Raw genomic sequence first — 16,089 nt, forward strand, 5'->3', positions numbered from 1 at the left:
TCCAGCTCCCTGCCAATGCACACCCTGGGAGGAGGCAGCAGTGATGGCCCAACTTCTTTGGTCCCTGCCACCCACGTAGGAGCCCAAGATTGAGTTCCCAGCTCCTAGCTCCCATCTCCAGCCCAGCCAATGACACAGGCATTTGGAGAGGGAATTTCTCCCTCTCTCTCCCTCTCTCTCTCTCTCCTTCCCTATTTCCCTACCCCTCAAATGAACCCATTTTTAATAATATATACATATGAAAATAGATTTTTAAAAACACTTCATGTGGGGCCAGTGTTGTGGCATATTGGGTAAAGCCACCACCAGTGATGCCAGCATCCCATATGGATGCCAGTTTGTGTCCCGGCTGCTCCACTTCTAATCCAGCTCCCTGCTAATGTGCCTGGGAAAGCAGCCAAAGATGGCCCAAGTGCTTGGGCCCCAGAATCCACAAGGGAGACCTGGAAGAAGCTCCTGGCTCCTGGCTTCGGTCCAGCCCAGCCCTGACCGTTGCAGCCATTTGGGGTGTGAACCAGCGGATGGATAGAAGATATCTCTCTCTTTCTCTCACTTTCCCCCTCTCTCTTCTCTCTCTCCCTGTCTCTCTAACAAATTTAAAAATGTATTAAAAATAAATGTTTTTAAAACATAAATAAATAAATCACACTTCATGTGACTACGAAGCTCAGATAGGTGTCAGGGATATTTATTCCTAGCTGAACTGTCACTACAATTGTTAGTACGATGTGATGGATGAAAACAGTATAATTATATTATAAATTTGGATAAAGCACATGAGCATTAAAAGGTCCATGGTAAATTTATTGCCGAAAAAGACGAATGGTACTCGTTTATAAATGAGTTCCTGCACGCAAAGGTGAACACGGCTTACTCTCAACTCCCATGCCTCTTGGCACTGCACACCTCTCTTCTGCTATAGAAGTAGACCAGATGGCAGTTTTGATATAGCACTGTCTCTCTTTTCTTTGAACTTCCTCCTAGCTATTCGTCAAAAATCAAAGACTCATCTGTCATCAAAGTTTATTCTCAGTGATCTATCAGCTGACGCATTGAGTAGGCTTGCCCTCAACTTTTGTGGGGAGCAAAGAATTGGACTCCATGTGTGGGGCGAAGGCAGGCACACCCCCTCACGGAAGCCGTTCTCTTTCTCAGTGTTCGGTTACTCAAATATCCCAAGGATGCGCCTGTGGGGCCCCGCGTCAGAGGGGGGCGTGCAGCGAGTGGGGCAGGCACCTTTTTTAGGAGAGTGGGAAGGAGAGGCGTGCGTGTCCAGATCCAAGAACCCGCTCTCCCCGTGCTGACACTGTGGGAGTCTCCGTGGCTCCCTGGGGTCGGCAAAGCCCAGGGTGAAGACCACAGATCTGAGGTTCTCTGAGTGGGCAGTGTATGAGAGTGTGGTGGAGACAGGAACAAACCCAGGGGGTGGAATTCCGGGAGAGCCTTAGATCAGCTCAAGAGAAGGGGTGTCCTACCATTCACTCACCAAAAACAGACATGCTGAGTGTCACTGTGTGCAAGGCAGTGGGGCCACAGGTGGGACCGGTCAGAGGGCTGCCCCACAGCGAGCACTGCCATCACTAGGAGGAGAAAGGGGGTCCCTGTGTCCCAGGAACGCTGCCGAGCGGACTGCAGGCGCACAGGCAGGTGAGCAGGGCCCTCTCCCCTCCCGGGAGCCCCAGGCGCACGGGGTGATGGTGTGGTCTGCAGAGCTCCCGGTGTCTGCACGGTGTTGCCACGTCTCAGAGGAGGGCAGGTGTCCTTGTCCGCTTTGCTCAGCCCCTGGAGTGTTTGTTCCTGACACGACTGTGGAAGAGAGCAATGAGTGTGTGTGTGTGTGTGTGAGTGTGGGAGGGTGTGTGTATGTGAGAGTGTGTGAGTATGGATGTGTGAGTGTGTGTAGGTGTGTGTGAGAGTGAGTGTGAGTGCATGTGTGTGTATGAGATAGTGTGTGTGAGAGTGGATGTGGGTGTGTGGGGGTGAGCATGAGTGTGTGCATGTGTGTGAGTGTGGATGTGTGTATGAAAGTGTGTGTGTGTGAAAGTGGGTGTGTGTGTGTGTGTGAGTGTGGGAGGGTAAGTGTGTGTATGTGAGAGTGTGTGAGTATGGATGTGTGAGTGTGTGTAGGTGTGTGTGAGAGTGAGTGTGAGTGCATGTGTGTGTATGAGAGAGTGTGTGTGAGTGTGTGTGGATGCGGGTGTGTGTGGGTGAGCATGAGTGTGTGCATGTGTGTGAGTGTGGATGTGTGTATGAGAGTGTGTGTGTGTGTGTGAAAGTGGGTGTGTGTGTGTGAGTGTGAGTGTGGGAGGGTAAGTGTGTGTATGTGAGAGTGTGTGAGTATGGATGTGTGAGAGAGTTGTGTAGATGTGTGTGAGAGTGTGTGTGTATTAGAGAATGAGAGTGTGTGAGTATGTGTGTAGGTGTGAATGAGAGTGTGTGTGACTGTGTGTGAGTCACTATGAGTGTGTGTGGATGTGGGTGTGTGAGAGTGAGCATGAGTGTGTGTGTGTGTATGTGTGAGTGTGGGAGGGTGTGTGTATGTGAGAGTGTGTGAGTATGGATGTGTGAGAGAGTTGTGTAGGTGTGTGTGAGAGTGAGTGTGAGTGCATGTGTGTGTGAGTGTGTGTGAGAGTGGATGTGGGTGTGTGTGGGTGAGCATGAGTGTGTGCATGTGTGTGAGTGTGGATGTGTGCATGAGTGTGTGTGTGTGTGAAAGTGGGTGTGTGTGGGTGTGAATGTGAGTGTGTGGGTGGGGTGTGAGTGTGTGTGAATGAGAGTGTGTGTGACTGTGTGTGAGTCACTGTGTATGTGGATGTGGGTGTGTGAGAGTGAGCATGAGTGTGTGCATGTGTATGTGAATAAGAGTGAGTGTGAGTGTGCATGTGTGTATGAAAGTGTGTGTGTGTGAAAGTGGGTGGGGTGTGTGAATGAGAGTGTGTGTGTGACTGTGTGTGAGCATGTGTGTGTGTGAGTGTGAGTGTCATCTGCACCCCCGATGTCACACAGAGGTGGCATGTCACCCTGGGACACTCAGGACAGCAGTGCGTGACCTCACTCTGATCCTGAGAAAACCTCAAACCCTACCAAGGACCCGCCAGGTTCAAGGCCACGAAAGGCAAAGCAAAGGCGAGGGAAGCATCAGGACTGGAGGGGACTGGCAGGCACCCAGGGCTGAGGGCAGCACGGGCCGGGGGGAGAGCAGAGCTCAGCCTCCCCATGGGGGAGACCCCCACAAGCCCCTTGGGAGGCCTCCACCTCCTTTCTATGTTGGCGGTGTCTTTCCTCCGTCACTTCTTCCCGGGCTGTGGCTTCGAGAACTCAAACTGCAGGAGGCACAGGGACACACGGGTGCCCATGGTGGGGGCCTCGCTCCCTCCTTCCCGGTGGCCATAGATCCACGACAGCAAATCGTGCCATTCTGAATGGCGTTCTCCGGCCCCATGCTTCTCCCCGAAAGCTCCTGAGTCCTCCAGACCCGCGGCCATCCCAGTAAACCAGGGCTCCCACGTCTCCCTCCTCCATCTGTCCCCAGCAGACAGGCAGGGTGCATGCCGAGGGCCTGGGCTGGTGCTTCTCCGGTCCCCGCATCGTGGCTGATGGAGAGAGCGACTTTGGAAAGCCCACACATGGACATTGCCTTTGCCAGTGCTACAGGTGAGTGACAGGTGACCCGTCCGGGCGAAGGACTCGCTCTCCAGCACTGAGAAAAAGTGGGGGGTTGGGGGAGGGACATGAATGCACTTCCCTCGGGGAGGGGGCCGGTGTGGCAGGGCTGCGGGCTGTGTGACTCCAGCTCCGTGACATCCTGGGAAAGGCAGTGCCGCACTGCACAACGCCACTGCGGTGGACACGTGCCATCATGCAGAACGGCCGAGTGTGGCCTTTGAGTGACTGCTGTTGGCGCAGGCTCCCCTGTTGTAACGAGTGCCCCACTCCAGTGAGGGTGCTGTCAACAGAGGAAGTGGGGAGTGAGAGAACTCTGCAAATCCTCCAGCCAGTGAACCTAAAACTGCCCCCAAAATACAAAGCCCAGGAGCTGGCACTGTGGCGCAGTGGGTTAAAGCCCCAGCCTGCCGTGCCAGCATCCATATGGGCACTGGTTCGAGTCCTGGCTGCTCCTCTTCCCATCCAGCTCTCTGCTGTGGCCTGGGAAAGCAGTGGAGGATGGCCCAAGTCCTTGGGCCCTGCACCCACGTGGGAGACCTGGAGGAAGCTCCTGGCTCTTGGCTTCAGATCAGCTCAGCTCTGGCCATTGCAGTCATTTGGGGAGTGAATGAGTGGATGGACAGACCTCTCTCTCTCTCTCTCTGTAACTCTGTCTTTCAAATAAATAAAATAAATCTTTAAAATATACATACATACACATATACATAAAGCCCATATAGAAGGAATAAACCAAGTTAAACCAACACGCACAGAGGTGAGCGGTTTATTTTCCCCACTCTCTGTGCACAGAGCAAGGGGCAGTCTGGATGGGTGTGTCCTCAGCCTGCCCACCCCACAGGCACCAAGGGTCTCACCCAGCCCCACGTGAGGTGCAGGCTGCCGCCTGTCTGCCTGCTGACCCCACAAGGGCTGCAGGTGCCCGGCTGGGCAGAGCAGAGAGATCCGGGTCCCACCTGGCAGGGGGAGGGCGGGCTCCTGGCACTGAGGACAATGACCACGTGGCCGGGTGGCGAGAAAGAGGTCCCACGGCAGGTGGGGCGGCCACCTTCTGCCGAGTGAGGTCAAACCAGAAAAATGTGGACATGTACACAATAGAGTCAGCAGGCTTTATTCACTGGACAAATAATTTCTTCATAATCGGGATAATTTTATCCATTCTCCCCTCAAAGGGTGAGACGTGAGCGGTTTCCTTGTGGCCCTGGAGGAAATTTGGCTCCCAAGCCCGGTGCTTGGTGGGGAAACTGTTTTATTAGGTATTCTGCCTGGATAGAATACTGATTTCCAACAACTGAAGCTGAAGTCATCCCAAGACAATGGTCATTGTGCAGGCAAGAATCAGGGCCGTATTTCTGCCCTAGGTAAACGCTATTTTTAAGGTCCTTCATAAATCACTGGCAAGGCCAACCATACTGAACATTCCAGAACACACAGGGGAAATCTCCGCGGGCCCGCCCAGACCTCGGCGCTGCGGCCACTCATTGTTCCGACGCTTCCTGCACGGAGCTGTCCCGGTCGTCAGTCAGTCTGCAGGCTCCGCCGCCGTGCCTGGCAGGGGCCGGCGCCCCCTAGGCTCCGGGCCCGGGAGTGCAGGAGCAGAGGGCGCCTGGGTCCACAGGCTGTCACGGCGGCCAGGGCTCACTCCTGCCGGCCCGCGGGCAGGCTGTGGCCGGCATCAGGTAGAGCACCGAGCACAGCGTGCTGTGCACCCAGCTGGCCATTCCTTCAGGGCTCATCAGTGGTGCAGCCACGTCTCGCCCAGGCCACACCCAGCATCTTGCCCAGATGCCCAAAGCGGGCGTGTTCAGCCCTGATGCACACATGCTTGGCATAGTTCATGAATTAAGAAATGTGTGGGGGCTGGCGCTGTGGCATGGCGGGTGAAGCCACCGCCTGCAGTGCCGGCATCCCATATGGGCGCTGGTTCCAGACCTGGCTGCTCCACTTCCCATCCAGCTCTCTGCTATGGCCTGGGAGAGCAATGGAAGATGGTCCAAGTCCTTGAGTCCCTGCACCTGCGTGGGAGACCCAAAAGAAGCTCCTGTCTCCTGGCTTCAGATCGGTGCAGCTCAGGCCGTTGTGGCCATCTGGGGAGTGAACCAGGGGATGCAAGACCTCTCTCTGCCTCTGCTTCTCTGTAACCCTGCCTTTCAAATAAATATTTTTAAAAAAAAGAAAGAAAGAAATGTGTGAATGGGGACTCATGAAAGAGCACTGGCTTCCCTGTCTTTGCAGATGAAGACGGCAAGAATCAGAAAATCTGACTTAGGCAGCCTCCCTGTCCAGAGGGGCAGCCACGGAGACACAGTGGAGCTCCCAGAAGTCCCAGGGAAGCAGATGGGGGGAGACAAACAGTGGCCTTAGCCATTTTGCTCCTCTATCCTTCCCTTTCTTTTTTTTTTTTTTTAAGATTTATTTATTTATTTAAAAGAGTTGCAGAGAAAGAGCGAGAGATCTTCTATCTGCTGCTTTACTCCCCAGATGGCCAAAATGACCAGGGCTGGGCCAGGCTGAATCAGGGAGCCAGAAGCCCCATCCAGGTCTCCTATATATGGGTGCAGGGGCCAAGCACATGGACCATCTGCTGCAGCCTTCCCAAGGGCATTAGCAAGGAGCTGGATTAGAAGCAGAGCAAGGACTGGCATCGTGGTGCAGCGAGCTAAGCTGTGGTCTGCAGTGCCAGCATCCCATATGGGCACTGGTTCGAGTACCAGTGGCTCCTCTTCTGATCCAGCTCTCTGCTGTGGCCTGGGAAAGCAGTGGAAGATGGCCCAAGTCCTTGGGCTCCTTGCACCCATGTGGGAGACCTGGAAGAAGCTCCTGGCTCCTGGTTCTGGCCTGGCCTAGCTCCAGCATTTGCAGCCATTTGGGGAGTGAACCAGCAACTAGAAGACCTCTCTCTGTGTCTCTAACTCTGACTTTGAAACAAATGAATAAATCTTTCAATATAAAAGTGGCCCTCAGAGCGCTGAGCAGGCTGTCAGGGCGGGGGCGGGGTTGGGGACTGATGGGGGGGCCGTGCTGGGGGAGTGATAGCAGGTCGGACCCCTGGGAGGAAGGCAGGGGTCAAGGGAGTGTCTTAGCCCTTTGGCCTCAGCAGCCTTGGGGCTCAGTTCTGAGATGGAAAAGCGGAGGACCCCCTGGATACCAGGAACCAGACTGGGAGAGCCAGATGGAATTCCTGGCTCCTGGCTCCTGGCTTTGGCCTGACCCAGCCCTAGCTGTTGCCTCTATTGGGGAGAGAAGCAGCAAATGAAAGATCTTCCTCTCTCTCTCTTATAAGTCTTTTTCTTTTTTAAGATTTGTTTATTTATTTGAAAGGCAGAGTTACAGAGAGGCAGAGGGAGAGAGAGGGAGGGAGGGAGGGAGAGAGAGAGAGAGAGAGAAGGATCTTTCATCCACTGGTTCACTCCCCAATTGGCGAGTGACCAGCAGATGGGGGCTTCGGGTTCTTGTCCAGACACAACCCACAGGAGTCAGGCAGAGCGCTGCGCACCCTCCCGCGGCGCCCTCAGAAGCCGTACCTGTCAGAATCCTGTGTAACACATGTGTCCCCCCAACTCCCCGACATCTCAAAGGAGATCAAAGCCAGCTCCCCCTTCTACACATGGAAGGAGGGATGGGCCTTGGGCCCTCAGCTGGGCCCAGCCCTTGGCTGGAGCCACTGAGGCTGCAGCCGGGCCTAGCCAACTGGGCCACTAACAATGCCAGTGTCTTCCATTGTACTCACTGTCGCTGGACGCCGTGGAGACCCCTCCCAGTGATGACAATTGTGGATGCGGTTCCTGTGCGGTGTTTCGTGGTGGGCGGGGGTGGACTAAGGAGGGAGGATCATTGTCTGCTGTGTGTGTTTGTAAGGACAAATTGGGTGAGAAATTGCTCTGGGCTGAGAAGGCCTCGGGGCCCTGCTACTGTCTTTGCCCTTGGAGCTTCCCGAGACACAGAACCCCAGGGGCGTGGGTGCCTACAGAGTCCATAAGGGCAGAAATGAAGAGTTTGGGGACCAGAACCGGAGAGACACAGGTGACGGCAGGGGAAGGCCAGGGAGAGGCATCTGCGAGCCCTGGCATCACCCGGACAGGGTCGGTGCAGGAGGAAGAGTGCGCAGATTTGGGGAAGCCAGCCGCGGGGTCAGGGGTGGGACTGTCGCAGCCGGCGGGGGAGCAAGGGACATGGTGGGAGCATCCCCCAAGGGGTCCTGGGCTGGGGGCTTGATCCCCAGCGTGGCATGGAGATGGTTAGACAGCTACATAGGGGTGCCAAGCTGGAAGTCCCCAGCCCCCATCTGTAACACTCTCCTTCTACTTGTCAATCAAAACACCTCCTCCCCCTCTCCCAGGTTGCACCTGCTTCATCGCGGACTCAAGGGAGGACACCATGAAAATATACGAATCCTGAGCTCCACTTGTGAAGATGTCCAGGGGGCTTCTACCCAGAGAGACACCATCGCCACCCCAGACAGGAGGCAAGAACGGAAGGTCTCTCTCTCTCTCTCTCCCTCTCTCTCCCTCTCCCTCTCCCTCTCCCTCTCTCTGCCAAGAATCTGCTCTGCCTCCCCCTCCATTGCCCCTTCCCACTTCCAGCAACCCTCCTGCCCACTCATAAGGGATATTTCTCCGTGTGGGGCAGCCCACGCCCGTGTGTGTGTGTGTGTGTGTGTGTGCACATGCTCGCTTGTTGAATAATCCTCATGGCTCTGTGCACCTTATCCACGCCTGCCCTCAGAATGCCTGTCTAGGTACCACACAAGAACCTGGAGGAACAACGGACAACCCCATGCTCACATCAGCAGGACCTTGAAGAGGCAGACCTGGTGCCAAAGTTGTGGGGTGCAGCCCCCCAGAAGGGATCCATGTAGCTCTTCTGGAACCCTGGTTTGTTGGGGGCAGGGTGTGGCGGGCTGGGGGTTATAAAAAAAGAACAACCCCTCCCTGCCCCGACCCTGTTCTCTGGTGTCCCGTCCCCCTCCCACCCACCCCCCGTGATGCCAGCCCCCCAGGCCGTCCCCAGAGCCAAGCTGACACCATGGCCACAGCCCTGACGTTCCAGCACTGCTTGCTAAGTAAGCCTCTCTTCTTTATTAAGCACCAAGCTTGTGGGATTTTGCAAGCACAATGGAAAACTGACTCACCCCTTCATGCAGGGTGGGCAGGGGGGAGTTCTTCCTCCAGGGAGGGCGTAGGCTAACTCTGGGCTCTGAACAGCAGCTGAGCAGGTCTCAAGGCCCCAGACGCAGCGGCCAAGCCCTTGCATGTCTGCATGCCAGCCCCCGGCTTCTGGGAGAACTGCTGGGGTCCAGGCAGCCTGTGGGACAGCTGGCCTCCAGCTTGTGAGGCCTGGCTGCAGCCCTGGGGCTGAACTCTGAGACTCCTGGTCTCTGTGCTCAGCGTCTCACCAGGCGGGAGTTCTGGGTGCACAAAGTCCACATGCCATGGGAGCCCAGGCCAGCAACTGGAGACGGCCATGGCCAGGGAAGGCTGGGCCGGGGGATGACAGCAGTGGACCCCCACATTCCCCTTGCCCAGGGGCGGGGGCGGGGGCAGTAGGAGTGAGCAGGAGAGGTGAGGACCCACCTGTTCTGTTCCTGGGAGGTGCGAGCCTCGAGGCCACAGCCAGGGACTCGCGGGAGCTCTGAAACCCCAACTCTCGTGCTGCAGCCTCCAAGGATGGTGAAGACAAGGGCACGTGGGGGAAGGGTGCAGGTGGACCCCAGTGGAGACACACACCCCCCTCCCGTATCCACAACATGCCCATGACACCACTCCACAGGGACATGTGGGGGGGAAGGGTGCAGGTACACCCCCAGGGAAACACACCCCCCTCCCATATCCACAACGTGCCCGTGACACCACTCCACCAGGGGCACGTGGGGGAAGGGTGTAGGTGCACCCCAGTGGAGACACACCCCCCTCCCGTATCCACAACGTGCCCGTGACACCACTCCACAGGGACACGTGGGGGAAAGGGTGCAGGTACACCCCCAGTGGAGACACACACACCCCTCCCGTATCCACAGCGTGCCCGTGACACCACTCCACAGGGACACATGGAAGGGAAGGGTGCAGGTGCACCCCAGTGGAGACACACACCCCTCCCGTATCCACAACGTGCCCGTGACACCACTCCACCAGGGACACGTGGAAGGGAAGGGTGCAGGTCCACCCCCAGTGGAGACACACACCCCTCCCGTATCCACAACGTGCCCGTGACACCACTCCACCAGGGACACGTGGAAGGGAAGGGTGCAGGTGCACCCCAGTGGAACACACACCCCTCCCGTATCCACAACGTGTCCGTGACACCACTCCACCAGGGACACGTGGAAGGGAAGGGTGCAGGTGCACCCCAGTGGAACACACACCCCTCCCGTATCCACAACGTGTCCGTGACACCACTCCACCAGGGACACGTGGAAGGGAAGGGTGCAGGTGCACCCCAGTGGAACACACACCCCTCCCGTATCCACAACGTGCCCGTGACACCACTCCACCAGGGATATGTGGGGGGAAGGGTGCAGGTACACCCCCAGTGGAGACACACACCCCTCCCGTATCCACAACGTGCCCATGACACCACTCCACAGGGACACGTGGGGGGAAGGGTGCAGGTGGACCCCAGTGGAGACACACACCCCCCTCCCGTATCCACAACATGCCCATGACACCACTCCACAGGGACATGTGGGGGGGAAGGGTGCAGGTACACCCCCAGGGAAACACACCCCCCTCCCATATCCACAACGTGCCCGTGACACCACTCCACAGGGACACATGGAGGGGAAGGGTGCAGGTGGACCCCAGTGGAGACACACACCCCCCTCCCATATCCACAACGTGCCCGTGACACCACTCCACCAGGGCCCACGACACTGCAACCCGCCACAGAAGCTCCAAGACAGGAATTCACATCTACATTGCGGGAAACGAAATAAAAACCTTGGGGTGGGGGGAGGCAGTGCTGTGGTGGTATAGTGGGTAAAGCCGCCTCCTGCAGTGCCCATGTCCCATATGGACAGTGGTTCAAGTCCCAGCTGCTCCAATTCCTGTCCATCTCTGCCATGGCCTGGGAAAGCAGCAGAAGATGGCCCAAGTGCTTGGGCCCCTGCACCTGTGTGGGAGACCCGGAAGAAGCTCCTGGCTTTGGCCAGGCCCAGCCTTTGCTGTTACAGTCATTTGGGAATGAACCAGTGGATGGAAGACCTACCTCTCTCTCTCTCTCTCTCTCTCTCTCTCCCTCTCTCTCCCTTCCCTCTCTCCTCTCCCCTCTTTCTTTTTTTTTAAAGATTTTATTTATTTGAGAGGCAGACTTACAGACAGTGAGAGAGAGAGAGAGAGAAAGAGGTCTTCCGTCTGTTGGTTCACTCCCCAAATGGCCGCAACCGCCAGAGCTGCGCCGATCCAAAGCCAGAAGCAAGATGCCCCTTCCAGTCTCCCATGTGGGAGCAGGGTCCCAAGGAGTTGGGCCATCTTCCACTGCTTTCCTAGGCCATAGCAGAGAGCTGGATTGGAAGAGGAGCAGCCGGGACTAGAACCGGCGCCCATATGGGATGCTGGTACTGCAGGCGAAGGATTAACCTACTGTGCCACAGCGTCGGCCCCTCTCCTCTTTTTGTATCTCTTTCTCTCTGACACCCTGCCTTTCAAATAAATAAATAATAAGGTTTTTTTAATTACTTTTGTTAGGACATACATGGAAGCAGAGGGAAAGGTATGAAGTTCAAGCCCAGCTCACGTCCTTGAAGTAGGTGCTGTCCCAGGCTCTGCCCCTTAACCACAGCTTTGTTTCCTGGTTTCCGTGGCCTGGAGTAAGCCCCAGGTGGAGAATATTCAACAGAAAACTCCAGGAATGAGCAAGGAACACTTTTTTTCTTCTAAGGCAGATTTTTAATGGCATGCCATTCTGGGTAAAGTGAGGAAATCTCACATCCCCGTCGCATCCACGGGGACGGGAATTGTCCCCTTGTCTGTGTGTTGCCGGCCCTGAGTTTCGCACGCTGGGTCTGCACATGGCCTGTGGAAAAGGCACATCACGAAATGGACACGCATTTTGAAGTGCTCAAACTCAGGGAACATATCTCCTCCATCCACACTTCCACAAGCTTTTTTTTCTTTTTAAATAAATCTGTGTATTTTTAAAGATTTATTTATTTATTTGAAAGGCAGAGTTACAGAGAGACAGAGGCAGGGAGAGCCGTCTTCCACCTGCTGATTCATTCCCCAGATTGTCGCAACGGCTGGAGCTGTGCTGATCTGAAGCCAGGAGCTTTTTCCGGGTCTCCCACACAGGTGCAGGGGCCTAGGCACTTGGGCCATCTTCTACTGCTTTCCCAGGCCATTAGCAGAGAGCTGGATGGGAAGAGGAGCAGCCGGGACTCGAACCAGTGCCCTTATGGGATGCCGGCACTGCAGGTGGTAGCTTTACCAACCACACCAACAACGCCAGCCCCAAGGACTCAAATCTTACCATCACGTGCTCACGAGCATAAAACCCTCCATGAAGACACCAGCTCTGTGCACTGGAAGCAAACCCAGGGTCTTCAGGCATTGAGAAAATTGCTTCGAGGAAGGCACTGCCGAGACAAAGGCAGACAGAGCAGGTGGGCCAGGTGGGCAGTCCCCAAGAGCCCTAAGACAGGACGCACGTGGCCGTCCTGAACCTGGGCATGTGGTGGCCTCAGACCCGGCTCAGCCACAGCGGTGAGGGGGCCACGGAGCCTGCGGGTGCCATGTGGGGGGCGTGGCAGGCGACAGCAGGTGCACCCCCAACACCTGTGGGCATATTGTCTGTGGGAACTCAGCCCTGGGCTCCACCGCCTGATGCCGAGTAAGACAAGCTTGCAACCAAGCAGAAGAGTGAAACCGCAGGGCGGATGCGGCTCCTGGTGCAGATTCACAGTGACGGTCACGAGCTTCGTTGTTCCCGCACGCTTCGATTCTGCTTGAATCAAAAGCAACCATTCTCGGGGTAACGCCATTTTATAGATTCAGTAGTCCCCTTGCTTCTGCTCAGCTATGCTGCAGCTTCAGGACACCTCTCATATGTCACTGTGGCTGGACAGAGGATGTGTAAGTGGCTCCCATCCCTTTGGGGAGACTTGCTGGGTTGTGAAATAGCATGTTGAGCCCTTTCACCTCATCCAGGGTGACCTGGTGAGACAGAATCATCCCCCGTCAGGATCCAAAGGCTGAGCCCTGAGAATCTCTGCCTGCAGAAACATGCACACACACACATGTGTACATGCTCACACGCACGTTCAGCACAGGAGCACATGCACACACAAGCACCTATGTTTACACACATGTCCACACATGTGCACACAAGTACACATTTGCATGCATGTACATGCAGGCATGTGTGCACATTCAACACAGGCGCACTTACAGATAAGCACATGTGATTGTGCTTGTGCACACAGCTACATGTGCATACATATATGTACATGTAAGCATGTGTGTGTGCAAGCAAATACGTGTGTGTGCACATACATGCACATGCATGTACACACGTGCACATGCACATCCCATGCAGGAGCACATGCACACACACACATGTTATGCACATGGACACATACACACACATGTGCAAATACACCTTCAACATAGAGGCACAGGCTCACACAAGCACATTTACACACGTGCACATACATTCACATACATGTACATATGTGCACGTGTGCACATTCGACGCATTAGTATAGATGCACAAAAGCACATGTATGCACGTTCAGCACAGAAGCAGGTGCACACACAGCACATTTATATGCATGTATGTACACATATGTACACGTGTGTGTGCACATGCTCAGGTGCACGTTCAACACATGAGCGCATGCACACACAAGCACGTTTATGCACAGGCATACATGCACATATGTGCTCACATGAGCACACACAAACGTGTGCATGCAAACACACACACACACAGTGAAGAACATTGACCCTGCCATGTGACCCTGCCCTGAGAGTATGAACGTGCAGACTCTCACGCCCAGGACGGCTTCCCTTCAGCTGTGGTTTGCACATAATTTGTTCCCCCCAAAACTCCAGCAGAGGCTTGGTCCCCCATGGAATGTGGGGCACTACGGGGAGTGAGGCGTCTGGGCCATGGGGACGCTATGAATACCTTTCTCACGTGAGTTCTCCCTCACGTGGGACCAGATCCGTCTCCTGAGACTGTGTGAGAAAGCCAGCCTGGAGCCCACGTGCTGCCCGTCTGCCTCCTGCCATGAGCTGAAGCCCCCAGGGCCAGGAGCCATAGTCAGCCCCGTTCCTGACGGGCTGCCCGGCCGAGGGGGCTCTGTGCTTACGAAGTTCTAAGACAGGAAGGATTGTGCAGGTGACCTCCAGGTGCCTCCTCTGATGGCTGGGTTCAACATCCTGGGCGGACCCGACCCAGCCAGGGGAGCCCTTGAAAGGAGAGCCTGGAAGCGAGAGAGGAGCCCCCGAGCCAGGAGCTGCAGGCGACCACTAGGCACTGGCAGCAGCTCCCAGGTGACCGTTGGCACACACGGCACCTCGGCCCCAACTCTGCCAACAGCCCTGCAACTCTGGGGGGGTACAGCGCAGCAGCACCTGGGCTGCAGCCCTCTGAGGCCCTGGGCAGAAAACCCAGCTGTCCTGAGCTGCAACTCCTGACCCAGACACACTTTAAGGCAATGAGAAAGCATTGTGCATGCTGCTAAGTGGTTATGTAATAATTTTTAAAAAGCTACACACAGGGTGCCGGCATTGTGGCACAAGCAGGTTAAGCCGCCGCCTGTGACGCCGGCATCCCATATAAGCATGCTCCACTTCCGACCCACCTCCCTGCTAATGCGCCTGGGGAAGCAGCAGAAGATGGCCCAAGTCCTTAGGAATCTGCCACCATGAGGGAGACCCGGATGGACTTCCAGGCTCCTGGCTCAGCCCCCAGCCATTGTTGCCATTTGGGGAGTGAACCAATGAATGGAAGATATCTCTCTCTCTCTCTCTCTCTCAACTCTGCCTTTCAAATAAATAATAATTCTTTAAAAAGAAAGAACGAACGAACGAAAGAAAGAAAAGCTACAACACACTCACGCCATCATTCTGCCCTCAGAACCCCAGACCCTTCTTAGTCTAGTTCTCAAATATTCCCGACAGCCAAGGCCCTCTTGCGTGCACTCAGTAACTCGTTCATCTCTTAGTCCTGTGTGGGCTCTGAGCTGGGAGCGCTGACTCATTTACCCACATGGGATTCCCAGAAGGCCAGTCTGGGGGGAGGGGTCAGGGTACTGGACAGCGGAAGCCAGCCCCGAGAAGGGACGTGAAGACAGAAGAAGGAGACGGTGGGGTGAGTCCTGTCCTCACAGAACTTGGAACACGGTTGCTGAGCCAATGTCGACAGGCCCTTGCAGGCGGCGATAGGTCTGACCACCAGCGCTGCTAACGGAGCCTCTCCCACCAGCGCGCGTCTTACAGAATGTCCTAGTGGCCATGTCCAGAGGAGACTGGACTGAGTGGGCCCCGGGACAGGTGCAGCTGTCCAGCTAGGCGTTCCCAAGGATTGAGACTGCCGAGCTGGGAGGCAGAGGACATACAGAGTCTGTCCGGGACGGGCAGAGCCGACGCAAGGAGAAGCCAATTCACAAAATCAAAGGAGAGAGGAAGAAACCCGGGGGGGGGGGGGGGGTTGTGGGGGGCGACCATGAGAAGCTTGTTCTAGAGAGAGAAGAGCACGCCTTTACCCTGCAGTTCTCACCGTTGCCATCACGTCCTCCGCACAGAACCACAGTATCCAGGCGCCCAGCAGGTGCCCCTGCGAGCCCTGCGCATGCGTGCAGGGCGGGAGACGCAGGCCCCACCTTAAAGCAGCAGGTGTGGGGAGCGACTGGTTGTGCCTGGGCGAGATGGGGACTTTTACTCACAGCAAATCCCCTGCTGAGCGCCCCACTCCTTACCTCTGGCTTACCTCTCGCCGGGAGTCCCGCACACGCACGCACGCACGCACGCACCGGCTCGCCCACGACCCCTCTGCTGTCAGGGGCCCATCGCTGTGGGAACTGTGCCTCACTAACTCCATTCAGGAGGCCAGAGCCGCTGCAGGTGGGGCTCGTGAGTGAGCATGTGAGGAGCACCCGAGCCCAGGCAGACGGAGGGGCGGGGCCAGGGAGGCAGGGGAGGGGCGCTCTGGGGAAGCAGGCCGTGGAAGACACCCAGGGAGGCCCTGGAGCCTGCGTCTTGTGCTGTCCAAATCCAGGTCCCATCTCTCTGTCACAGCACAGCGCAACTCACCTGGGTCGGCGTCATCCTCTCCGTCCCGTGGCCCTGCCAGATCCATCGCCCGCAGAAAGAACGTGGACCTCACCCCACGTGCAAAGGGTGAGAGAAGGCGCCGAGCCCAGAGGGAGGGCTAAGGACACAGAGCCCACGGTGGTGTCCACCAGCCTGGAGCCAAGGGAAGGGGGTG

General features: G+C 56.2%; 1 long non-coding RNA gene across 2 annotated transcripts; it reads right to left on the bottom strand.

Moving 5' to 3' along the window:
* Nucleotides 1-11,796: 11,796 nt before the first annotated feature.
* LOC127488301 (uncharacterized) lies at nucleotides 11,797-15,813 on the bottom strand. Of its 2 annotated transcripts, XR_016221381.1 has the most exons (4): nucleotides 15,592-15,813; nucleotides 15,368-15,520; nucleotides 12,127-12,232; nucleotides 11,797-12,008 (listed from the first exon to the last, which is right to left on the bottom strand). It is a non-coding gene; the product is annotated as an uncharacterized LOC127488301 (long non-coding RNA). The 2 variants fall into 2 exon arrangements; XR_016221380.1 differs by lacking the exon at nucleotides 15,592-15,813 and having other exon boundaries at nucleotides 15,368-15,571.
* Nucleotides 15,814-16,089: the final 276 nt, after the last annotated feature.

The sequence above is a fragment of the Oryctolagus cuniculus genome, chromosome 15 (assembly GCF_051225735.1).
Source record: "Oryctolagus cuniculus isolate XC-2025 breed Fujian yellow rabbit chromosome 15, ASM5122573v1, whole genome shotgun sequence".
NCBI classification, from domain to species: domain Eukaryota; kingdom Metazoa; phylum Chordata; class Mammalia; order Lagomorpha; family Leporidae; genus Oryctolagus; species Oryctolagus cuniculus.